General features: G+C 31.0%; 1 protein-coding gene and 3 non-coding genes across 4 annotated transcripts in view; 2 read left to right on the plus strand and 2 right to left on the minus strand.

The window, feature by feature from the left end:
- LOC148227338 (estradiol 17-beta-dehydrogenase 11-like) overlaps positions 1-27,669 on the plus strand; it is a 243,294-nt gene that overhangs the window by 113,252 nt on the left and 102,373 nt on the right. The gene's annotated exons all lie outside the window — the stretch shown is intronic.
- On the minus strand, positions 4,948-5,020 carry TRNAK-CUU (transfer RNA lysine (anticodon CUU)). The gene has a single exon. It is a non-coding gene; the product is annotated as a tRNA-Lys (tRNA).
- Positions 12,553-12,625, plus strand: TRNAK-CUU (transfer RNA lysine (anticodon CUU)). The gene has a single exon. It is a non-coding gene; the product is annotated as a tRNA-Lys (tRNA).
- Positions 23,550-23,622, minus strand: TRNAK-CUU (transfer RNA lysine (anticodon CUU)). The gene has a single exon. It is a non-coding gene; the product is annotated as a tRNA-Lys (tRNA).

Genomic DNA, 27,669 nt, shown 5'->3' on the forward strand with positions numbered 1-27,669 from the left:
TATTGAAAATAAAAATAAAAAAAACGTATGATGGTGTGAACCAAGGCTCCGAGAATTCTCGAAAAATACCTTATAGTAGATTTTATTTCGCAATATCACGAGCAAAGCATACTCGCAGATGATAATATATTTCATTGTTACTATAAAAGATCTAATCAAACTGTTCTTACTGAGAAACAATACATATATTTACAATAAGAATAACACAAACAAAACATAATTAAACTCCGTCGTATAATAAAATTTGATGGTACGTTTTCTTTATATTTTTTCATATTCATTCAATTAGTTTCCTTCGGAGCAGATTGTGCCAGAGAACCAGAGTACCTACAGAAAAAAGCAAACGTCCGACGGGTATACTACCGCTCGAGTGAATTGATGGGTTTACTTCGGAAACGTCCGAGCGGCAAAGGGGGAAAAGAAATAAAAAAAGGTGTCGGAAGAAAAAAAAACACAAGTTGGTCCAATTACGGTTAAAATATTGGCAATCCCGACCAAAGATGAGGATCACGGCACTGCCTTCACTAATGCCGGCATCAGCAGAACGGTTAAAGGTTTCGGTCGTCTCATATTCACTGTCAACCTTCTTCAGCCGGATCATAGCTTACGCAACCTTCCCGGGGACATGGGGGGATTTTTGGTGACAAACGACTTGACAACTGTTCGGAAAGGTTTTCGGCTCGAATTGCGCATACAAACAGCCAATTATCAGAATTCGGTCCTGGCAACGACTAGGGGAGAAGTAAAGGTGAAGGTTGCTCGTTTGTTGATCTTATTGTGTCATATTTTACGTGATACATTGTTTTATTTAACTATATGAATTATTAGTGTATCTTATTCAAAACTAGCTGTCGGTACCTCACTATCGTGAGGTACCGAAGCTAGCGAGTTTGCGAATACCGGACCCTCAACTTTTTGGGTTTTAAATATTATTTTTGCTTTATTCTGATTTTTTTAAATATATTTTTTAATTTAATGGTTCAAATTAGACATTATTATTTAGGATTTTCAATGATGTTTAATTTATAACAAAATGGTTTAATTTATAACAAACTAATTAACCGTTTCAATTCATTTGAAAATCATTGAACAAACCTTGCACTAAGCGGGATTTTTTATTGAAACGGCCATTTTAAGCACACACAGCCAGTACAATATTGCTGTAAATCAAGTTTAATGCCATGCGGACACGTAAACGATTGAAATATTTACTTTCTGAACATCCAAAATATATTAACGTTTCTCTTAGATATTTGTACATATAATCACTTTTTAGTTCATACACTTTGAAATAAGCTTCAATAATCTTTGTAAACAAAAATTAAACTACATTGGTACTTATTTGAATTTATTCAAACAGTTAAAAACAAAAACTCAAAATGTCATTAGTAGTAGAAATGAAAAATTAATCTTAATTTCTCGAGAATTTTCTAGTAATTTCGACACATGAAAAAATGAATGTAATAATCATTATGTATTTTTTATTGAAAATCTAAACATCATGACATTAACAGGTTATCCCAATGCATCGTGATGGTTATTAAATAAACAATAATAAACGTTTAAAAAAAATCAAAAAAGTAATAAATAATAGAAGAACACCATTCCACGTAAATTTTTCATAAATATTTCTGAAAACATTTTTTTATCTTCCAAGCTCGTTGAAAAGCTGGATGGCTCGTGCAAGAAGAGCGTTCTCAAGTAATGGCAGCAAGAATAAGGGACGCGATTGCGACTCGCTAGGGATGGATTGTCAAAATCGCCTCTTGGCCACTTTTTTGTAATATTTTAATATAGATCTTTGTATATAGAAAATCTTTTTACTGATTCAATTTATAACAATTTGGGTCAAAATAAATGCATGTAAATTATATTATACCTAATAAATAACATACAAACTAACTCCAAAAATAGTAAAATGTACATAAGTACATAATTAATTCATAATCTAATTAAGATATTATTTTAATTCTGAATATTATTTACTGCATATTTAATTACCGGTTATTCTTCATCACTTTTATTTCATTTAGCCAGTTGCCAAATTTTAGCAAAGACTTTTTATAGTAATTCTTGCTTTGCATTTTTATTTTTCATTGACCGTCAAATGTTCGGGGAAGTCGAAACGAGATGTTAACTAATCGTAATTCCTAGAGTCGGTCATAAAACTTATGATGTTAAACAATGTTTTCAGAGTGTTAATCGGAAATCCATCCCACTTTTTAAATTACCTGCCTTGAATGTAGATGTGAATTAAATGAAATTTATATATTCTTTTACTAAAAAAATAAAGATTTACTTTAATCGAGAATTTCTTGTGATATAATTGTCTATATTATAACAATTTATATTATCTTTTTATACTTAGTAGAACGTAAACTATTTAACACAAAAAAATAATTGATAATCGACAGATATAATATATATACCGAACTAAACATCAGCATCGCAAAAATAATCTTCTTTCAAGTTTAAGATAGAGGTTCGTTAAGGCACTTTTGTTTGAGACTCAATTTAGGGGATCTTTGTGCCGATTTTGGCGCAAATGTCGTGATTGCCGATCAAGGATAAATTATCCTGGTCCACCTGAAACGAAAAAATTTTCCATCATTCTCAAAATACGGACCCTAGAATCAATTTGTTCCGGCGACGGATCAAAAGCAACGGAAACGAGCGCTTTTTGGATTATTCTCACAAAATCACACTGACGATTTTTTTACACACGAAAATCGACAGAATCAATAAAAGCATCGAACTGACTACTTCATTTTTTTATTTGTGTATGTACTGTATGAAAATACATTTATCTGTAAAATCATGAAATTTTACATGCCTTGCTCGCAATATCTTTTTATTAAACATTTTATAATAAGTTTGTCCAATTGCTTATTACTATTTTAAATCAGACTTGAGTTTGACTGCAGTTTGCTTCTTAAAAATAGTTGTTTATTATATTTTAATATGTTACAAACTAATTAAATATTATATTATAAAACATTTTTATTGAATTAATACAGACCGAGCTTTTTAAAGTTTGCGTAGTCTTACAAAAAACGTAGCAAGCTAAAATTAATTTGATCTGTTTGATTGATGCATACGATTATTGAAATTAAAAATCGATTTTAGCTTTATTTTATGTTTTTTTTACATACAATAAATGCTTTATGCTCCGTATAAAATAAATTCATATAAAATTAGCGATTGAAATAGTTTAATTAATTTGCGCATTTATTACTCTAAAATACACGTACAATTTGTGCAATCACTATAAATACATGCTGTTCTCATAGTAGTGTCTGTATATTTAGTCTTAAAAAAGAGAGAGTTTAGAGTTAGATCTTGTCTGGCGTAATGTAATATACAGCTGCTTCCTCGTCATTCTTAGAATCATCCAGGTCGATACTTCACGTAGCTCCGCTTGGTGCGAGCTCGACCAAACTCTTATCTTCCAAGTCGGAAACGAAGTAGTAAAAATGCCATCTTCTATAAAGTTTAAGTTCAGGTAGAAGATATTGGTGAATATGTCAGATATAATCTAATGCAAGCTTGAGGAAGAGACTCTTTACTCGACCATTTCGCCAATGAGTTTATTATAAATATTATATGAAGTTTTGCGTAACGTATATTATTTAAAAAGCTAGAAATTTTGCAACGCTATCACTTGGCACTAAATTAGAGTATCTTTCACCAGTCTTGTGCTGACAAATTCTGTGAAATGTACCTAGCAGTGAACACTGCATTTATTTGTATTGACATAGGCATCGATTGCTTTTTGTTTAGGAATAATCCTAATCCGTTAAAATATCTGATCAGCACGTGCGCTTTTTTAATGCTGACGTGACAAATAAATATGAATTAAAACAAGTAGTTTTATTATGTTTTATACGACAAATATTTGGTGGCACGCTAATCCTGCGAATCTTATTCTTTATATTAAAAAAAACTATTTTTTTATTTACTCGTGAAGGGTGTATGTACTCATTTAACTTAATAACATCACAGTGAAGAATATCTCACTATAAAAAAAGCATATAACCCTTTACGTTGATAGCCCGCGACCGCAAATAAGGAGAACGGCAGGGTTCGGAATTTTTCGCCTCGTTTTTTGGGAGATTTAAGCCAGCGGGTAAAAAGCGAACAAATGAAGAGCAAATGGGAGGCTGTGTAAACGGTTCTGGCTTTGGCCGAAGATAAGCGGACCACAGTTATTTGTAAAGCCGAGCAAGTCTGGCCGAATGCCGGTGGCCATTATTTACGACGCCTGGCAACACCGACCATTTTTGCTCTTCGATTAATTACTCTGCGGACGGCTTTGCTACGATCTCGCGCTACGAATCTGCCGATATATGAAAAACGCTTCTTTGTAAGTGTTCGGCGGATAAAAATGTTCTAAAAAATATCGGGTATATAAAATTTAGTTTTTATGATTTAAATATCTGCAATTTTTTTAAATGGTCTATGCATCTAACAATAGTTTTACATAGATCTGAAGAGAAAATAATCTGCGCACGTGCAATAGAAAGCATCATGGTAACGGAAATATCGCAATTATATAACAAATTCTAAAGCTATTAATGTCTGTTTACGAAAATATCAACGCTCGCCAAAACCGTCCGTCTGCTAGGTGAAATTCAGTACTGTATATATGTACCAACATTTTTTTAACTAATGCATATACAGAGTCGAAATAGTCAGCAATAATTTTAATTAAATAAAATCAAAATTCATGAATAAATTCTATTTTTGTATCCATCCTCCGTAAGTCTGCAATCGCATTTTATTTTTAAATACTTTCTGCACTTATGTTATTATTTTTTATAAATAGATATATGTCGCTAACTTACCGAATTTTTTTAGAAACTATTTCTATTAAATGCAATCTTTGATTTGATTGCTTTTATTTATATTTGTTGTTATTAACTTTTTTTAATTTATTAAAAAATATTGCGCCCAACGTGGGGCTCGAACCCACGACCCTGAGATTAAGAGTCTCATGCTCTACCGACTGAGCTAGCCGGGCTGTTAAGAAGAAGATAATTATAATTATGCCACATGTGTATACTATTATTATAATGCTGATAGAGCTTATTAATATAACTTTATATTATAATACATATAATGAATAATAATGTTAACAGTAAAATTAATCGAATATAATTCATACAGAATTATATATTAATTGCTATATATTCTAAAGTTTTCAATAATATTGCGAGTAAACTGACATTAATGAATTAGTTCTTAAGTTAGGTATGATCAATAATAAGTGTATAATAACAATAGCTTATATCTTAATACGGAAAATAAAAATTTAGATATAAGTATTTTGTGTACAAGTCAGTGACTAATACTTTAAAGATCCGAGCTCGAATTCCATATGGACCTTAATGTTTTTTTAAATTCTATTGTATCCGGAAGATCAAAATTAGTATTTTCTATTAATAATTATAAATCAGATTGATCGCCACAGTCACTTATATTGCTTTCCTAGATTTTCCTAATCTTGATGAATACTTGAAATAAAATTCAGATATGGGTCTTGCAAAGTGTTATTTATTGATCGTAAGCTGCAATAATAGTATAATATATAATTCATAATAGTAAAGCAGGTCGTTCATAGTGATCAAAAGTTTGGCCACCTCTGGACTATATATAGTACAAGCCTTATGAGCTTTGCCCAAGATGGATTCAAACTCATTCTTTATTTATTTATTTATATCGATCATGTTATTGAAAAAATATTTTAATACTTGGCTTCATACAATATTTTTAGTGTCTTGTCTTAACGCATTGCAGTAGCACGAAATTGGTCGCACGTCGCTGTTCTGCTCAACTTTTAATTTTTAACTTCAAGTTGGAAAAGCATAGACTGAGCTTTCGTCAAATTAAGACAGGCGATACATTACTTGAACATAAAAATAAATTACTAATTCTTCAATTTTTGTTTTAAAAAAAAGTTTTTAATTTTTTCAACAAAAATGCACGAGTCCATAGAGGCAAATTTAAATAATAATTATAATAATAACATGTTAATTATGTATCTTAAACCATTTTTCTGTAAATGATATATTCGGCTTATAGAGAAAAGTGTAGTTAACATGTTATTTACTAGATTTTAGCTGTTTTCTAACAATATTTTTGTGTTTATATAAAAAAAAGTACACGAAACTAAACCTCATATCTGACTGTGTAAATATTTATTTATTGAATCAAAATATTTATTTAAGTATTTTTTTCATTAAAGATGCGCTTTTAATGAAATAGCAATTGATTGTATTTTTGTCATACTATACACACATATCTATATGCATTCACAAATACAGTTGAACACAATCACCCACACATACACATTACGTGGCGCCCAGGAGTACAATTTGTAATGGTTATCTGTAATAGCCGCCAAGCCTACAGCAAAATGCACTTGCCTCGGTTGCAGGCTGTTGCAAGTAAACGATTTATTTTTATCACGATTTACCCGACGTCGTCTGCAAAACATTTTTAAATCTCTATTTTTATTGGAACGTCCAGAGCATGTTCTAAAATGACTCTGTTTCGCCTGGGCCGCAACCATTATGACATTGTTCGATACCTAAAAAATAAAAAAATATCTTTCCGTATACGAATTTATTTTTCAAACCATTTTGTTTGCTTTTATAGTGTGTATCTACGTATACGTAAGGACAAAAAAGATAAAAGATTAAGCGATTGTAAAAGGAAATCATCCGTCAAGACGGGTTTGCAACAGGAAGAAAACGCAGAACCGAACAAAGGAAAATCACGGATAACCGATGAGTGTTTTTTTTCTAGTTAGGGCGTTTTGTTTCGTTTTATGTTTATTTTAACAATAAAAATTTCCGGAATTAAATCGACTGTTTTATTTTAATCTTTTGCTCAGTGCCTTGTTTTATTAGTACGCTTATCTAAAATTAAGCGTACGCATATGATTTAAAATATATTATTTCAATCATGTATTGAAATGGTTGTAAATAAAATCTCAAAATGCTATATTATCATTTACATTGGGTCGTATTTATTATTTTTGATTGATAATCATTTATTAATTATATACTTTATTTAAATATTCTAAATTTAAATTTTGTGCTAATTTATTATTATTATGTTTTATGTTTTATGTTACATATAACTAGTAAAATCGACTACACTTATAACAAAAAATAAATTAAAATTTTTTTTATTCTTTTGTGATATTAAAAAAAAGCCTGCGAACATAATATATGATAATTAATTTAATTAATCATTAATTCTGATTTTAAAATATAAGGGTTCATGTTAATTTTATCGTTAGTCACTGGTGACACTGAACTATTATTTATAGTAATTTAATTTTGAAAATAATTTCAATCATTCAATCTTTGTTCAGCAAAGGCCGCGAGAATTAGGTAAATATGTAATTAAAAAAAATATTGTTTTATTTAATATCTGTTATATAAAATTTTTGCCATTTTAAATTACAAGTTTTCATTTTTTTTAATTTATATTAGATTTCAATTTATATTTTGAAACGCTTTTTACCTCTTAACTTTTTCCTACCAATTTTTTTAATTTTTTGAACAGTCGCCATTTTGATACAAAGTTACAAATTCTATACATACTAGAAAACAACTTCGAACATCTACTAGAATTCTGGCGCAATCTTACCATAATTCATCCACTCCCACACATTATCAGTACATTCTCACCCACTACAGCCATAAGCGTGGAACATAATCACCGCTTTATGATAATAATTTTGGTAATTAACACAGATTTTTCTCGAACAAATGCGCTTGTTTATGTGGCTCTGAAATAATAATTGTGAAAAGTTCCCTCACTAACGGTCTCGGAGCGTACCGCCGCGGTGGCTGTTAGTTGGACCATTAATGTCTCACGTCTGGTCACTAAATTACAGTGATTACAGGTCGATGTACCGATGACAAAGCAGAGTTTCCCGTCCACTTCGGGGAATGATGAAAGGTCCGCGGTGAAAAGCCTTCGAGGTCCCTTTGTGAAGAAAAGGTCAAAATTCCATTAGGGACACCCTTTCAAGGTGCCGCTCTGCAACGCCGAAAAAAGGCGATACGTGCCGTTCTCCAAAAAATCTTCAAAGACCGATATAAAATATATACTGCGACTTAAAGTCGTAAAGTTAGGAAGAAAGGATTTTTCAGCTAATTTAATGGAAGCGGTGAAAATTTCATTATTGAAAAATATTACATAATGTCTGAGAGTATGGTGTTGAATTTTAATTAATTATTATTAGAAGTATTTTAACGCGCCGCGCCCGATGTTAAATCTAATTAATCGGCTCTGAAAACTGATATATTTAATTAAAACAAATTTAATAACGGCAACACCTGCTTCGCAAATCACCTGAGTCATTTGGGAGAGATGTCGACACTGAGGAGATTCGACCGAAAACATTAGCACTAAATTAAAGCAGCCCTATAACTCCTGCCGATATTAAATAAAAATATAAATAAAAAATAGTTTTATTTACTTATTTTTATTGTCGACTTTAAATAACCGTTTTTGGTAATATAAAGAGATCATTACAGAGTAAAACAATACGTTTTATTTATTTTAGCTGTCCGTGCTAAAGTATTAGTTTAAAAAAATAATAAAACACAAAGTCTTTATCGCATGAAACTAGTGCCTTTTTATTTCACGATGTTATTCATTTCTCAAAAAATATGAAATATTTTATTTAACTTATAACATAAATCAAAATACTTATTCTTGAATTTGAATAAATAACCTTTAGCCTTCTTGAAATATTTTTGTTTCTATCAAGTTTAACATTAATAGCAATTATCTCTACACTTAAAGCTTAATTTTAAATTTTCCTAGTTGAAAGAATCAAAAGGAAATTTGGCCCGGAAAATTTGGTTCAATATAAATCGTTGTTTAGGTCAAAACACGGATGTGTAGCGTTATCCGGTCGGTCGAAATAAATGGCGGGCCGTGGTCAAAACCGGGTCCGGCGAGCCCGTGCGACACATTGAATTAAACACCCCATTACAAAACAATCCATGCATCGCTAATTAACTTTCGACCGGACTGTGTATACGCCGGAATTTATACGGACAAAACGTTTGAATGGACGCCATTTTGATTCAACCGCGGAAAGGTTAATTGGCAAGGGCGTACCTGTTTGGTTTTGACATGGACCCCGTGAAATATTTGGATGTAAAAGAGTTTACGAGGCACTGCGTCGAATTTCAATGTGTTTGAAGCGTTTGTGTGCTGTGTAAATTAATGAAAGTTTGCTAGATCTATAAATGTGTTTATTTGCTCTTATTTACAACGTATGTATATCCATAACTGACTTCATCTGCGTTTTTAATGCAGTTAAAAAGGGTATATAATTTAAATCCACGAGTATCGGCGTACAATGACAATCTTTTCATACAGGTACCGGTACTAATTATACCCACACGTGTCAATCTCGTATAGGTATAATTAGCACTGCGTTGGAATACGTAATTTTCATTTTTAGTATAATTATTTCAGTACAAATATACTATCAATTATATCGTACATGTGGGTAATTTACGAGAATTACGTAAATTTATAATTGCTCATTTTTATTTTTTTAAATTATATAATGGTGCAAATCGCCATACACCAGACAAGTAGGATATATTGCTATAAATAATAGTACAAAAAATAGCTAATAAAATATTTCTAAACCAAAATAATATTCCTTTTATATGTTTTCAGTGTGTTTTTAAAATTTATCATATATAGCGTGTTTACATAGTTATTTTTTTATATAAAGCAAAACTAGTGTTTTTGTCGAAAATTTCATAGCACAATAAAAATATTTTTTCTAGTTCCGAAGTCACTTTCGATAGCTTATAACAAATAATAAAACACTCTGTATACACATGCTAAACATCTATTGTATTATAGTAAAAAATAAATTTGCTTTTTATATAAAAATGTAATTAATACTTTATTACCCTTTTGGTTTAAAATATTCTAGCTGTATTTGTTTAAAACAGTGGTTCTTAACCGGTGCACCGCGAGAAAATTGGTAAAAACAAAAAATCCGCAAAATAGTAAAATCTTAATGTTTCAATCAATTTATATTTTATTATAGTCGTGATCCCCACAATGGATAAATTTACTACCAAACGAAATTGTGAATCAGAGCAAAATATTAGTGACACTGGGAGTACAAGTGGAAGAAGTAGTGACGATGTTACTAGACATCATACGTCTCATACAAAATAAAATATATCCAGTAAAATAAAAAAAAATAATGGACAGTATTCTGAAGAATATTTAGATTTCAGTTTTACTAGCATCAATGAGGAAGGATATCACATTCCACTATGTGTTGTATGTGGAGAAAAACTGTCCAATAGGGCGATGTATCCTGACAAGTTAAATCGCCACTTCACTACGAAGCACGCCGATCTTGCATCAAAAAGTAAAGATTACTTCAAAAGACTGTTAAGCATGCAAAATAAACAAGCGAAATATTTTGAAAAAACTGTTAAAATTTCCGATAAGGCACAACTGGCGTCATACAAGATTGCTGAATTGATTGCTGTACAATTAAAATCACATACTATAGCAGAGTCTCTAATTTTACCTGCATGTTGTGAAATAGGAAAAATTATGTTTGGTGATGAAGCAAAAAAGAAAATTATGAAAATTCTTCTTTCAAACGATACAATAAAAACAAAGAATTAAATATATCGGATGATATTGAGAAAATAGTTAACGATAAACTTTCCAAGCGATATTTTGTTTTACAAGTCGACGAATCTACTGACATTAGCGGTAAAGCACAAATACTAGGATTCATTCGTTTCATAAATGAAAACAAAATAGTGAATCAATATCTATGCTGCAAAGAACTTACCGAGCATACGAAAGGACAAGATGTTTTTGATCTTATTCATTCATATTTAGAACAATTAAAAATATCATGGGAGTTATGTGTAGGAATTTGTATGGATGGTGCTCCTTCAATGGTAGGCTCATTTAAATGATTTGTAACCCTTGCAAAGACAAGAAAACCTAATATTATATCTAAGCACTGTTTTTTACATAGAGAATCTTTAGTTTCGAAAACATTACCAGCAGAACTATAATCTGTACTAGATCAAGTTTAAAATATAGTGAATTTCATAAAATCGAGACCATTAAAAACACGCATGCTAAAAAAATTTTGCATTTCTATGGAAGCTATATATGAGTGTTTGCTTTTTCACATTGAAGTCAGGAGGTTATCTAAGGGTAAAGTTTTATGCCGATTCATAGAACTTAAGAATGAATTGTTAATCTTTTTTCGAAATGAAGGTATGGATGATTTTGTAAAATTTTGTAAGATTTTGAATAATGATTGGTATGCTAAAGTGGCATATTTAGCAGATATTTTTAATTACTTGAATAACGTTAACACAATCATTCAGGGAAAAAACGAAAAATTCATAACATCCATTGAAAAATTGACAGGATTTCGGAAAAAAATAACTCTTTGGAAAAATCGAATAATAGAAAAAAAAGTAGATATGTTTCCTTTACTTAACGAAAACATTCTCGAGGGAGTTATTTCCGCAATAATAGAACATTTAACTTTATTGGAAGAAAAGATTGCACATTATTTTTCATCCTTAAATATATAAAATTATGACCGGATACGAAATCATCAAATTAGTCTCATTGTCGACTGATCGTACCATAAAAATTAAATTTTCCGAAATAACTATGAAGAACTTTTGGATTACTGTCCAAGAGGAATATTCAGTTCTTTACATGAAGGCACTAAAAATTTTGTTACAGTTTTCAACATCATATTTGTGTGAGCTTGGTTTCTCAACAACAACTAATATGAAAACTAAAAAACGAGAAAGACAGAAAAAATACTATATCAAATATTCGATCTAATATTTCTGATATCAGCAAAAGCCAACAAGCTCAGGTATCACATTAATTAATTTTTGATTGATCATATAAATCCCATTATGTTAAGCAGGAACGTCATTTTGGGTAAACAAAGGGGGAAAAATGCACCACTTAGATTTGCCACCCAAAGAGCACCTTCAAATATGAATACAAATATTTTTATTAAAACACGTAATTAAAAATTGTTTCTAGGGCAACATTAACTAACTAAATTTATTTTCAATTAAAAACTTTTCTATATAATTTAATTTTAAAAAAATATGTAAAAAAATTGTATGTAATTTTGTATGTTACTATTATTTTTTTTAAATATGTAATAAAAATTATGTCCACATATTTTTTTCGACCTCTTAATTCTGGTGCACCGCCACTTTTTCCCATGATCAAAAGTGCACCGTGACTTTGAAAAGGTTAAGAACCACTGGTTTAAAAGCTTGTATTTTCGCTGCATAACGTTATGTAAACAAATCATATCGCCGTGTTCCATTAGCGAGTTCTAGATAAAACAGACTTTAAAAAATATAGTATAGATAAACAATATTTACAATTACATACGTAAATATTTTTAGTACAACTAATACATATATATATGATATGCTCACCTGCTAAGTTGGAAACATCATCATAATATCTGCCCGGCTAGCTCAGTCGGTAGAGCATGAGACTCTTAATCTCAGGGTCGTGGGTTCGAGCCCCACGTTGGGCGCACTATTTTTTTTGTTGATAAAAATGAATTACTGTAATGTTTACAAAAAATAAAAAAAATCATTGAAATCTAGATTAAAATTAATATATCTATCAGAATATTAATTTAACGTTTTTTTATATTCAGTTTTTAAATAAAATCAATAATTTTATGATGTCACTATGTATATTAGTTATTTTATTTTTTTAATGCACAAAGGGAAAAAAACTTGCTTGGTGTCATATTCAATAAGAAACTGAAATAAATTACATTATCACTTACTTTCGCTTTCCATTGAAAGAGTGATAGCATTCTCGTGTTTTTTATATCGCCACTGTTTATTTACTGTAAACTATCATTATTGATTCAAGTTGGATTCTTACTTTTATTTACATAAATATGTTACAATATCATTAAACTACCAAACATTTTTAATATATAAAAAAAAACATTTGTAGCAATTAATACGATAATAGTATAAACGTGTTATAATACGTTTAAATTAAAACTGTTATTTCGTTGAATATAAACTATTCACAGTTTAAAAATATAATAAAATCGATTTGTGTGGCGAGCGCCTGCCAAATTTTTCTGGCATTCATGAGACGCGCTCATGAAAAGTGCGATGGTAAAACTTTGATCTTTATTCTCTCATTGGTGTGTAATCAATCACAAGAAAATTATCCGTGATACGTCAGCATATTCTCTCCCCGTATTTTGTACTTTAATAGGAAAACTTTGCCACTTATTACTCGAGCCCCAACCAAAAAAAACAGACAACATACGTAAAAGTTTTTCTCAAATCTTATCAATATACATAAACCTAACGAGGATAACAAGTTTTGGAAATTGCTACACTAGGAGTTCGCCCCCAGTCCCCCCATTACATTCTTCAATGGTTCCATTAAAGAAATCCCTCGCACATTTAGCCATAAGCCTCAGACCATTTCGAACAGGACCATCTTCATTCTTTATTTTCGTGTCCCCTTGATTCTATTTCCTCTTAATTTCGTTTATTTCCAAAACCGAGGTCCGAATACCTAAAGGCATTTCAGACAATGAAGGGCTGTAGGACTTATTATTCCACACGTACATCGCTGGCGGCCGTATTCCCAGAGCAATGCAGGATCGCATACCAAACACTGGAATATTTTACTTTGTTCAAATTATCAAGACCGAGAGTTAACCAAATAATAACCAATACCAATACAAACAAATGAGCTTAATTAATGTACAGTACATGCTTAACTTCACAAAACATTTTTTTGAAAAGCGTTGGGGTATCCATCTACAAATGTATTACTTAAAACTTTTAATTAAACAAATAACCAATCGTATTCGTGAGTTTAATAAATAAACTTAAATATTTTATACTTTTCAATGTAAAATATTTTTAAATAAAAATTGTATTTGAGCTTAATAGCGTATAATACATGTGAAATGCAACTCATGGGAATAATATAATATTTATCTGTAATTCTATTAGGTGTTGATTGGTAAAGTTTGAAGGTTATGTTAGTTAACCATTTTGGGAGTATAAAGGTTGATTATAATGGTAGTAAAGTATAAAATTAAATTTAAAAACATTTATATCGTCATTGTATTACGTTGTTAATCTTCCGTTGCGACATTACATGTCCTGTAAAGGTTCCATGCAAATAAATAAATTATTGGTTATATTTATGTTATTAAAGTGTAATTTGGTTATATTTATGTTAAAAGTTGTGTGTGTATATATTTATATATAACACATTTAATCATAAGTATGCAATAGACGATGCGTCTACTACATAAAAACCGCTATTGTAATTTTGCGGTTTTATTTATTCATGACAACATATTTTGTTGGTCAAATATCCAAGCGATGCAGTTGGCTAACCAACTTCAACTGTAATTTTCCAGAGACGTCTCGAATTAAGAGCTTAAAAGATGTGACACTGAGTATAAAAGTTCTATTACATCATGCGATTCAAGAGGGTCAGAGACGATTACGCCCATCGGGAGAGATGATCAACAACCAGACCGAGACCGATAACAAATAACAACAAAAAACTCAAGAGACCTGAGCGGATCATCTAGTGGACATCACTTCTCTACCAGCTTCTCCATTAGCACTTAATCTAAGAAATACAACCCGATAATATTTATTTTTGGTAAAATGTACTTGATAATAATTAAGTTTTTACGGCGGCTATTTTGGCTGCAAAGCCGCACCTCCTCGACGTAAGAACGCAAAAACTATATTGAAACATATGCTGTCTAATTTTATAAAGCACAACAAAAATATAAAATTGACCACTTTTTTTAATAAAAAAACATAAATTATACATGTGGTATTATTAAATATGGTCCATTGATTATTCAACGATAATTATTCTTGTATTATCCATGACATTAGATTTGTACAAAAAAAAAATGGGATTAATATATTTTTACAACCCATCGTCCTATTTACGCTAATTTTTAATGCCATACCAGACATTACAATTATTTAAAGGCGACATATAAGTATATAATTTTAGAGATAAAAGATATAAAATAATAATAGCAATAAAATGTAATCAGATTTAATATCAGTAAAATAAAAAATATATTTACAAGTCACATTTCACCGTTAAAAATAATGTATAATATTATATATAGTACTTAAAATTGAAAACTAATACATACCATTTTCGGTTTATTTTGCAATTTGTCTAAAGAAAATTATTATAATTATTTTTTTCTTTCTCAAATACGGAGGCATACGGAGAAAAAAATAACATGTAAGAAATGTCCCTATAGGGGCTTTTTAATATATAACTAGAATACCAATAAAGCTTATTTTAAAATTAATAAATCATAAGCATTTTGTTGTTGTTTTTATATATTTTTTATTTATACTGTATTAAATAAATTAATTTTAAGTACTATAAATAAATTTAATATGTGTATATTAATCGTGAAAATGCAATTCAATGGTTTTTAAGTATTTTGTTACTAGAAGAGAGTTTAAATGAAAAATGATACAAGAATACAAATAAAATCAGTAATTATGTAAATTATGTTTTCATACTAAAACATACCATTACTTCATAAACCATATATACATTTATGTGTATGTATGTATATAATACATACACGAGCTTTTACATTTGCATTTTAAAAAGGGAGACAAAACACATAATGCGAAAGGCAACTTTGTCAATATTATTTCGATTTCCACGAAAGTAAAAAAAAAGAAAGATTGGAAATATAGCCCGAGGTAAGCACGATTCCAACGAAAGCACGCGTATATAAATATGAGAAATTGTCGAAAGTTGACTTTACGTCTCCGCATTTTTTAGCCTCTATTCGAATACATATGTATGTATTCAATATGTATATTATTTTAATAATTAATAATCAACGCAGTGATCTTAAACTACGCGCGTCATACTCTTGAACTCCTAGCTTTCATTTCCCTCGAGACAGGGGTAGAATTTTTCCGTAATATAGTAGAATTCTATATAAATACAGGGGATGGGAATTACGATAGAACCAATTCAATTGTAGCCAATTTTATTAGATGGGGCCGCATTTGTGGTTCATATACAAGAATCCTAAGTTGCTTAAGAACCACTTCCATATTCTCATTATTGCTACCCCCTTCCATGTTTCACGTTTTATCACCGTCCTACACAAAAGCGAAAATATTCTTAAACAGCTAAGCAAAACGTGTAAACAACGTTATATAACGTTTGATATATTGGACAGTTTTTATGATTAAATGGATGTTTGGGAGTCCTCAATTTGCTTTAATGTGTCTGAGATTAAACTGGTTACATATGTAAGTCGGAACGTTACGTATCTAAAGCGTAGAAAACATCAAATCGACCGTCTGCCAAATTCGCTGGGTATATTCTCAACGCGACTTCCTGATAATCGAAAGGAAAGCAAGCAAAAAGTTGAGGGAAACATGAAAACAAGACAATTACCGGAGAATATAGTGTCCTTATTCGAACCCCGAATAGCTATTAAGGGCACTATGGGGTGAGACGGGGCGGTATACGCGTGGGGGTAGAAAGGAGATATTTGTCTTTTTTATGGCCCACTCCCGCTTCTTTCTACAGATTGTTTGGGTGCGTGGCTTTGTGACCGGCTTCGACTTAGACGTCGAACTAAAACCTTCCAGAGTATGTAGTAAAAATTAAACTTTAATGTATTTTTCTTTCTTAGTCTATATACATACTGTACATTCTTTTTGGGTTTAAAACATATTCGCGTCTAATAATTATAATATATTATTTAATAAATTAAAATGCGTATTCTATAAACGTGTTTTAATATTTTAAAAATAGGGGAAAAGAAATGAAAACATAAACCGTGCTATTGTGATACCGAGGGATGTGTGTAATTATTAAAAAGCGTTTTTAAAATATTTAACAACTCTCATGTCACAGAAATCTCAGTACAAAATCAATTAAAATACCACCGTTTAGTTTTTAAATCTGTCTTAAAATATTATTATATATAAGTAGAAAAAATAGTTTAATTTTTAACTATAAAAAACTACTAGTACTACTTCATATTATTTAAATAATAAATCACTTGGTATTTTATCCTTCCTCTAAAATTGACAATGATAGATAGTTTGCATTTTAAGCCATCGATATTTTACAATATGCATATTAGTCAGTGTTTATTACATAGTATAGTTAATGACTTATAAAAAAAACAGTTTTCTACAAAACATTTTTAAGAATACTGTAATGAACACAATTAAATTTATTAAAACAATGTTTTATAAAAAAAGTTTGAGTGTCAAGTTGTAACGTGATTCTTAAATTTGAATCAAAATATTTCGTTATACTGAGATCAGTATTCGTTACAATGAAAACATGTTGTTTTTTCAATCAAGCTTTTAGAGGACAAATTGAAAATTCGTTATACTGGGAATTTCATTATTTGGTATTATTTACAAAGAGATTTCACTGTATTAATAAAGAATAACTATTATTTATAAAATATGATCTGTATTTTAACCTCAAGCTCAATTTTATGGTCAGCATAATAATACATGAGCAATATCAAAGTGTTTTAGTGCTTACTTGTTTGGTTGGGCTCGCAACAATGTCAGATGCGTGATGTTCGCTACCGCTCTGTCGATATTCCCTCTTCGTTTATCGCTCTAAATACCTTCGTGTCCTACATACAATTAAATAGATTCTTTGCAGAATCGTTGAGAGTTACTCATTGGGTGTTCACTTTTCTGACCAACGCTCGCTCTCTCTGTTCAAACCTGTCCAATAGGTTTGTGCAAGCAAAATATATTATAAGATATTATTAAAAACATTAATTATTGCCTATTTATATTTATAAATATTATAATATTTTTTTTAATGCACAAAACTGTCCTATATTTTAATCCTGGTCTTCCTATATTTTTATTCTAAGCGTATGCTATTTTTATTCTAACTATTTAATTTGTTTACGTTACAAATTTAAGTTTTTTCTATGTGAAATTATTTAGACGCTTTCGATCTGTTGCGAATTCCTCTTTACAAAGTGATTTAGATTCTCTATGGAGATGACCTTCCGTCAACCGTCTGCCCAGCTATCCGGCTCCTTTATATCTATTTAATGTCAGCTGCGAGGAGCTGGTCTGGCTCGTATCATTTAATTTTAATGATTTTTCTCTTTCTTACTATGTATTATTTTTCTGTGTTTTGTTGTTTGATTTTTGTATATTGTTCAATGCATTGTTTTTTTTACCATCATGACGCATTGGAATAATCTGGTACGATTGTCTTAAATATTTTTTTTTTAAATACAATATTATTTATTATGGTACAAATGCGTAATTGAAAATTTAAATCATAATGAGAATTTTAATTTAAAGTCTGCCCTTGAGACAACAATGTTTAATCCGAGTTTGAAAATGTAATTATCGAAATCGCCGATAACACGTCCAAACTTAAACGCGTTTGGATTGATTTAACTTAAATTAAACTGTCAGTTAAATGATGTTATCCCGCAACGATCCGACCGGTTGAATATTGGAATGGGAAATTAAATCTATTAAGTCGTAATAGTGATCGAAATCGTTGGAAAAATCACATCCTGGACGGCAGCAGAAAAAAGACATGCAAGGGGCAATTTTCAATAAGGGATTTTTATCGCTTTTCGGAGAGCGAGAGAGATGACTTACTTCCTACGGGTTGGGAACGAGAGTGACTTTTCGCGATTCAATTAAGTGGGGTGCGTCGACAAAAGACGGCTATAAATCAGGCATAGATAAAAGCTATCGGAGGTGGGACAAGCAAATGCATGCGCTCTAGAAAACTTCCTAGTCATAGCGGTCTAGACGCTCGCTCCGAATAAATCATTCGAGTTCAAAGTTCGACGGGCCAAACGGAAAAAAGCGACCGGCCGGAAACTAAATTCGCTTTCGCAACAAACTGCCAACCGATAACGATTAGCTATTTATTACGGCGATGAGAAAACGTGTGCGTGGCGTGACGGGGGTAGAAAAGCTAGTAAAAGTTTCATATTTCAGATATTCAACAAAAAGACTTAGAATATTTTTCTAAAGAAGATATGACTAAAATGTAATTAAATAGTTCTAGTCGACTTAGCAAATAAATAGAAAGATAACCGAAACTAGTAGTAGTTTAGAACTAACTTGAAGTAAATTTACACAAAATCATACATTACGAATGTCGGTCGAAAGAGAATCTTGAATATTTGTATACATATTTTTTACGTAGTTTCTGTCTGCTGCACATTTTCATTGAACCCAAAATTATTTTTAGATCTTACGGCAGATATTCAAGACACTCGAAGTATTGATATTGAATTTTGCTAACTCACAAGTACTTGGTTTCCATTCAATTGCTGTGAAAAACGATTCTCGATGTGATCTGCATAAGTCACGTACTGATAATATTCTTTACCTTGTATGTAGTGCTATAAAATTACCCCTAGTTTATCCCAAATGATGTCATTACATTTCCCGCATATGGTTATGTGCAGAATACCTTCAGTTTTAGTAAAGGTGTATATAGCCATTGCTTGCTCGCTCTCATGGTTTTCGGCTGTTGGTAATGAGCCCAACTTTCATCTCTAATGACAATTATTTCTAAGAAGCCATCACTTTTTGCTTCGTGTAAGATTCCTAATTCGTAACGCTGCTACTAAATGTTTTTATTTGACTCATCCTCGCACATGCGTAAGTCACTTTTTAAAGCACCTTATTCACAATTCTCATATAAAACAAAATTCATATTGAATTTAAATCGTTCGCAGTACATATAAAAATCACAAGAGGTATACGTGTACGGGGGATTGTGCGGTGATAGAAAAAAATTGCTCCCGTGGTAATGGTTCGAAAAGTGGCCATTAGTGGAAATCTGTGTGCGGGTGCCATAAAAGTGGTTTGTGTTGTGACAAGTTGATGCACTCTGGCAACATTTGGCCGGCGGCTGCAGCGGATGCGGAGACCTAATGCGCCCGGGGCTCCCATCTTTATGGAGCGCAATTGTTTCCAGTCTCGGCTCCGACATTTCACGGATAATCGGCTTTGATGTAATATTCAGACGGAGCCAGTGTTAAAATTTACCGAAATGGCCAAACGAACATTTTACTATTCGTGCATTTCGATAAAAAATAATCCTGCAGGGAAAACCAGGGCAAGTCGAGACATTTAATGATTGTAACATGGTGGTATTAAACACCAGTATATAAAAATAATCAAAACTAACAAATAATATATGATTAACCCCTAACATTGTATAACACATTAAAGCATGGATTTGAAACATTTTGGACCAGCATGGTCGCATATATAATTTAATGTTTATATTTGAGCACAACATAGTTTTAACCCTTTGGCTTTCCTATGCTACATTAGATTAAGAGAAATTGTCTTAAGACATACAATAAGTATATTATACAGTTCAGTGGTAGCCAACCGGTGTTCCGAAAGAAGATTTTGGTGGTCCACGGAGTAATTTTAATTTATTTACATTTTTCATGTTTATAAAAATATTATATCTTATTTAACTTTTTCAATTTTTACCTTAATAAATAGCATGCTCATTAAAGTGATAATTATTAAGTCAAGTTATGCTTTTAGCTGCAAAATAATTAAAGGTCCGATAATTGTTAATATTTTTTTCAATACAATTGTAGGGTCAACAGTGACCACATAAATGTGCGAAGCTTTTATTGAAATAGGCGGAAAAGAGCGGCATAAATCCATTAATCATTTTTTTCGTGACCGCTAGTGCAGACCGTACGTGACAATAGAGATAATAAACTAAAAGCACGACAACAGCAATTCGAGCTTTCTACATATTATAACAATGGAAAATACTTTGAGGTCCAAAACAATTGATCGCGAAATTGCCAGATCTCACACTTGTTCAAAATATTTAACAGTCGTTCCAAACCTGTTCAGGTGTCAGGTTTACAACCTGTTTAGACTCCATCGCAACGGTCCTAAAAATCCGAAAATCGTGACAGCAAAAAGTAAATAAATACTAAGCGTCCCTAAGGCGGAATATTGTTTGCGATTTGCTTCCTATGACACATCAAGAGCTTCCACTTGAGCTATTCAATTTACACATACGAGAGTTCAAACATACTATAACCAAAAAGAGCCGGCGATCATCAACAGACGAGAACGAGAAAGCAGTCGCTTCCCTCTTAACGTCAACACTGGTCTATAGAACCCAGAATTCAATCCGCTTTCTTGTTCAGACAAGATAAATTTGTGTATATAACCCAATTAAAATACACAAATTTCATTTAAATTTAAATAATTTATTTAATGGAAAATTTAAATGAACTAACATAATCAGAATATTTATTGACAACTCCTGGAATTTATTTAATAAGCGATCATTGTTATTTGTTGTACACAAAATAAAACAGTGCAACGCAGAACTAATTACAAGAAAACGATTGTTTATTTGCAAAGATTAAATCTATAAACCACATATTGCTACCATTTTGATGCACGAGTTCAGAAACTTTTTTCACATTTATATATAATGTAACGTGTAGGCTTAATAAGATATGATGTTTAATATTAATTATATTTGTAATCCTTCAAATATGTATTTACCAATCAATCAACGCTAGCACAACAATCCAAGAACTTATTTACCCTGTGTCACGATCTTTCATTATTTCAGTTGTTTCCAAAAACTATTATTTATTCGATTTATTATTAATGTAAACGCTTTATTTAATTTCACATTTACAGACGATCTACTTTTTATTACCTAAATACTATATGCCAAAGCCATATTTCACCGTAAAAACTATATAATCCAAATCGAAAAAAACGCCATTGGGTCAAATCCTTATTAATAGACCAAAAGGAGACCGGTGAAAAGATTCGGTTAGATTTTTTCACTAGCCTAGGGGGTGATTTAGGACAGTATTCTGTCATCATTCACGCGAGACAACCATTCATAAAGATCGAAATGGGTTAATGGCCGGCTTTAAATGATAGAGCCGGGTTATGGGGCATACGAGCAAAAACGATTTACGATACTACGTATTAGTATTAAAACCCTTTCCTTTACCTCCTCGGCAATCCCTATGGCATTCTGCATAAAATTTTAGATTTTTCGACTCCTTGTGGTATTTTTATTTAATATAAATATTAAATTAAATTGCTTATTTTAAGAACTTAAGAATATTTTAATCCATTTGAAGTATTTCTCTGCTTACGTACTTTAAATATATATTGCTCTTATGTATTATATACTTTATTTGAATCATTCACAGAAAGCTATTACTTGCACTTATTATTAAACAGTAATAAAAAAATTGTAAATATTTATTAAAACTGATAATTTAAATATACAAAATATTAATTTTAACATAGATAAGACTATAGTGTCGAGATAAGACTTAATTAATTATTTATATTTGTCATAATTACATGTATTATATTTTATACGACCTTCACATTTCAAGGAATATATTATTCAATTTAAGAAATACACGCGATAAATACTTGATTATTTGCCAGATATTTACAATATAAAAATAATATTTTTCCCGCTATGTATTCTTGTATCGGTAATTTAACTGCCACGCAAATTATTGTTTAAATATTTAATTTAATCTTAAACGTGTCAATCAAATGTCAAGTACAAGATGATAGTACTCGAGTAACTATGTATATTTATGATTTAATCTAAATTATAATTAGAATTAGAACCCATACATTCCTTCCACCATCTGTTTTAATCACAATTTTTAATTGAGCGTGTTTTATATAATTATTGTATAATAATTTGAACGAAACATAATAAAACAAACCGAGATTAGAAATAAGATAAAAAATCTTTCAGAATATTTAAATATGCAACGAGATAAATATCAGACCGACAATACAAAAATGTTAATTTTACAGATCACCTAACCTTAAAATATAAAGCTCATTTATATTTAAAATATCACTATTTTCCTTCTTTGGCCTATTAATACTCCCTCCTTAGCAAATTCATTTTCAGCATGTCAGAGAACATGTCGGACTAATTTTAAAAATAAATGTAGAAGAGTGAGACTGTAAAGGTTTTCTACCACTGCACTAGAGAGCTAAACCCAGCTTCAAATAAGTTTAAATTGTACATCATAATATATTATAATCATTCATAAATCTAATAGTTCTTTTGAACATTTTCAAAGAAAAAAATATTTTTATATGACTAATCTATACAAAATCAACATTTAATATGTAATTAATGTATTCTTAACATAGATTGAGTTAACTTATCTATGCGATAAAAAATTATATGTATAGTGCAATAAAATATATTGAACAGTTGTATAAAAATCTAATAATAACTTTTGCGAGATTTAACGATAATTAAATATGGAAAAGCTAATTAGTTTCGTACAACTTGCTCCACAGGTACGTTACTAGTTATTATTAATTTACAAGAAATTATCCAAAAAATATTCGCGCCCAACGTGGGGCTCGAACCCACGACCCTGAGATTAAGAGTCTCATGCTCTACCGACTGAGCTAGCCGGGCTGACGACTTCTGATCGCTCGGGTCCAGATTTGATGACTTTGCCCAACCGTGCATATCTCTTCTGACTTAAATTTTATTTTTGATCACGCATTATTTTCGTCTCGAATTAGGGAGCGCAAAAAAGCGAGCCGGTCCCTCGGCCAAATCTCCCGTCGCATTAAAGAATATGCCGTAATCTTGTTTGCGAGACAATATTCTCCCCGGGCCATGAAATAGACAGAAGCGACTTTTCTTTTGATTGATAAACAAAGTTATAAACGCTGAAACGTTGTTTCGTCGTTGCGTGTTTTTCGGCAAAACAATCAGACTCTTGCTTCTCTTCTTTTATGCCGACTAAATTATATTTTCGTGATATTGTCAAGAACAGTCATGTGTGAGAACAGCGCACGAGGATTGGTGGGTCCGTGCTTTTTTATATCATTCTATATTTTTTTATCTCCAAGGATGAATATGAGATAAAAATGAATTAAAGCGAAAAATATATCATATGACTCGTATATATACTGTAGTGCTCGTGATTCATGCGAGGTGCTAGATTGAGATAGAGTAAGCATTTTTATATATAAACCAGTCCATAAATTAGAGTATTTAATATTCATATTTCATAGTAAACAGCATTAAGCTAAAAATGCTATTATTTCGATATATATTAACCGTTCATCAAACTCAAGGAAAATTTAACATAAAACACAGTAATCACCACAAAAAATTGAAGACAGACAGCAATCCGTGATATTGTGACATAACAGGTTTTCCCAATGTGTCATGATGGATAATTTACAAACAATAATTATATATTTAAACATTTAAAAAAAAATAGTTATGGTGCACACACACCTAAAATAGATGAGCACCATCCCATATATTTTTTTAACTCCTCGAAGCTATCACCGAAAACATCCGTTCGGTAATTTAGCTGGACGTCTCGTACAAGAGGAGCGTTCTCGAGCATTGATCTCAATGGGCTAGAATAAGGGATGCGATCAATAAAGGAAGTAATCGAAATGTTTTAAAACAATAATATATAAGATTATATTATTAGCATACAAAATTTTTGATATTGTTTTTTAAGCAATTACTCAGAAATCAACTTTAGGTCTTTATATATAGGTTTTTAAATAAATCCTCTGATATTTAGAGCTAATTATATTTAAAGGATATTGTCACAGAAAGGTTCAATTAATATACCAAATTGTTGATAGGACATTCATGATGCTATGCCGATATCTGAACATGTACAAATAATTTTTACTGACCTAAACCAGTTAATATTATATTCTTTATATAGAGTAATAAATTTATTTATTTTATAATACAATATTTTGAACTACCCTGTTCGATGAAGGTATAATAAAAGCAAACACGATCGGTTTTAATACAGCTATTAATCTATATCGAGTGATTTTATTTGACGTACAAACGACGACACGCGAAAATCTCCGCTCCGAGGACATAATCCCAGATTAAAGAGAACTTTTGCCGAAGACGTATACGTGAACTTATTACGTATGAAGGAAATTGAACATTTTACGTTCGCCGTACCGCACACACTACAAAACTGATACAAAATAACGTTTACGACCAGAAATAATATTGAACGCTTTTCTTTCGTAATAAACCGTGCGAATCGAACCGTTAATTCGGAAATTAGCTTTTTTCTCTCCCGTTCATATTTCACGTCGTTTTTTATAGTTTTGCAATATTTTTTATATGTATAAACGTTGTGGCAGTTCGTCCAGAAGAAGCCTCAAACAGCATTCGGGCGTGAAATTGATAATCAAGCCCTAAACCCGCGCAACACACGCGACACGTGAAATATTTTACATAATCCATCAAAAGTTGGCGTAATTTATCTCGAATTTTATAAGCGTTATATATATTCATCCTGGCAATTTTCACGAAGGATTGATAAATGAAATGGCTTCTCTCTACGAGATTAGTCCTCCGAATATTTTATTAGAATTGGAAACTTTTCAGACGAGTTCATTATAAGAATCGCAAAGTCATTTTTTTTTCTTTGTTGAATACTGTTGCGCTATCGCGCCATCTCACGAGCTAATCCCTAAATCTTAGACTGATAAATCCCTCAAAGAAAATGAAGAGTTTCCTCTTGACTTGGTTCGATGAGCGCAAAGCTTTCGTGCTACCCGATTTTGTCGTCCTTAGCGTCTGCGAAACAGCTTTCAGTTTCACTGACCCTCCCCAACGGCGTATATCCTCGGATAATAATCTTCCCTTTGTTTGCTTCCCCTTTGTTCGTCAAAGTCCGAAGGATGCACAAGTTTGGCACTGGGAAAAAGGATCTGCGAATAGCTTTTGTGCGCTCACCAAGTGATTCGCATTTGGAGTCTATGTATGTACCAAACCTACTATATGTGTCCACCCCTCGTAATATGTGGCAATTTAGTGAGAAAAACACTCATGCTTATATATAAAATATATAAAGAATGGTACAGATTTTCTCCAAATGATGTCGGATAAGATATAAGCTGAGTCAGTCCAAAAGTAATTCATATTTTCAGAATAGTATGAAAAACAATAATATTTTTAATTATATACTATAAGAATAATTTAAAAGAGTGTTTCTTAAACATTTTTACAACTGCGGACAACTAACGCAGAAAGAAAATGCGCGGGTTTTCAATATTTTCTTGGAATTTTGGAACATTTGCATTGGTTTTGCATCTTTTTTTGACTTTAATACAGCAGCATTTATTATTTCATTCGATGTTTAGCCACCCTGTGTATACACCTCATGTTCGTCGATTTTATGGATTACATGAAAACACCCTGTTTTCCGCGACGGTCAAACGAGTAAAAATGGCCCCCTCATATTAAATACGCATCCGATAATAATTTGCTTCAAACATCCAATTTTGCGCACCCAACCCCCGGGGATAAAGCAATCTCAATGGACACGAAAAGAGGAAATATGGGGAAACGTTGTCAATTGCATGCCATGTGGACTACATCAAAGAAAATATATTATTAAAAAATAAATTATGTTTCTTTTTTCTCATAAAATATGATAATTATAATATTTATGTCCCTAAATCCCTGTTTTTTTAGGTTTCTTACATCATCCCAAATTACACAAACATATATCGATGGATTCTATAATATTTATTTATTATAAATCTTCCGTTACATATATTTAAATAAGCTATAATTACAACTTACAATCAATAAACGTCACTACTATGCACGACTAAGTTAAATTTTAATTTTAATTATTCAGCACAAAATTCATCTACAAAATAAGAAAAATCTAGGAAAACCTAATCTGTAATTATCTATTGGAATTAAAATTAAAAAACGATCACTAATTCTGATCTTCCAAATAAATTATATAATATGTTATATTGCAGATTCAAAACTATCGATATCTAAAAACCTTTTTAAAAAAACACAATTTTAAGTAATAGTGTGATGACGATATCTGCACTAAGTTTCTTAGAAAATAATACGTAATATTGTTTTTTGTTTTGCGATTGACATAATTTTACTAAAGTGTATAATATTGATGTTTTATTAAACTAAAAAAAAACATTTTTTCTCTTTTAATAATTTTTCCAGAACGTAATTAGATTGATTACACGTAAAGATTGCAGAATTATAACTCAGCCAAATTCTACAATGAGACACAGTTAGCTGATTAGCATTGATCACATAGTGCTATTGATGCACCAATTCTATATGGTGCACTAAAAATCGAGAATATTTTTCTGTGGCTGCCACATTGCTACACGAATAAAAATAAACCGAAATTCTAATAGCGCACCGAGATAAGGGATGACTCATCAAATTAAAATTTTACTAATTATTCAAATTTCAGTAATCATCAGCCAGAGAAATCAAGTGCAATAACGGACAATAGCAATACATCACAGAGTGGACCTATGTCCCATTAGCCTCCCACGTTTGGTCTCTCCATAAAGGGCATTCCCAGAGGGGCCTGAGGCAAAAATATCTACATTTTTAATATTTGTAATTAGATTATTTTTAAATAAAATTAAAAACGATCAAGACCCAACTTCTGTTACCCAG

This window comes from Plectrocnemia conspersa, unplaced genomic scaffold (genome assembly GCF_051122295.1).
Source record: "Plectrocnemia conspersa isolate PC_06_02 unplaced genomic scaffold, ASM5112229v1 ptg000013l, whole genome shotgun sequence".
Taxonomy (NCBI): domain Eukaryota; kingdom Metazoa; phylum Arthropoda; class Insecta; order Trichoptera; family Polycentropodidae; genus Plectrocnemia; species Plectrocnemia conspersa.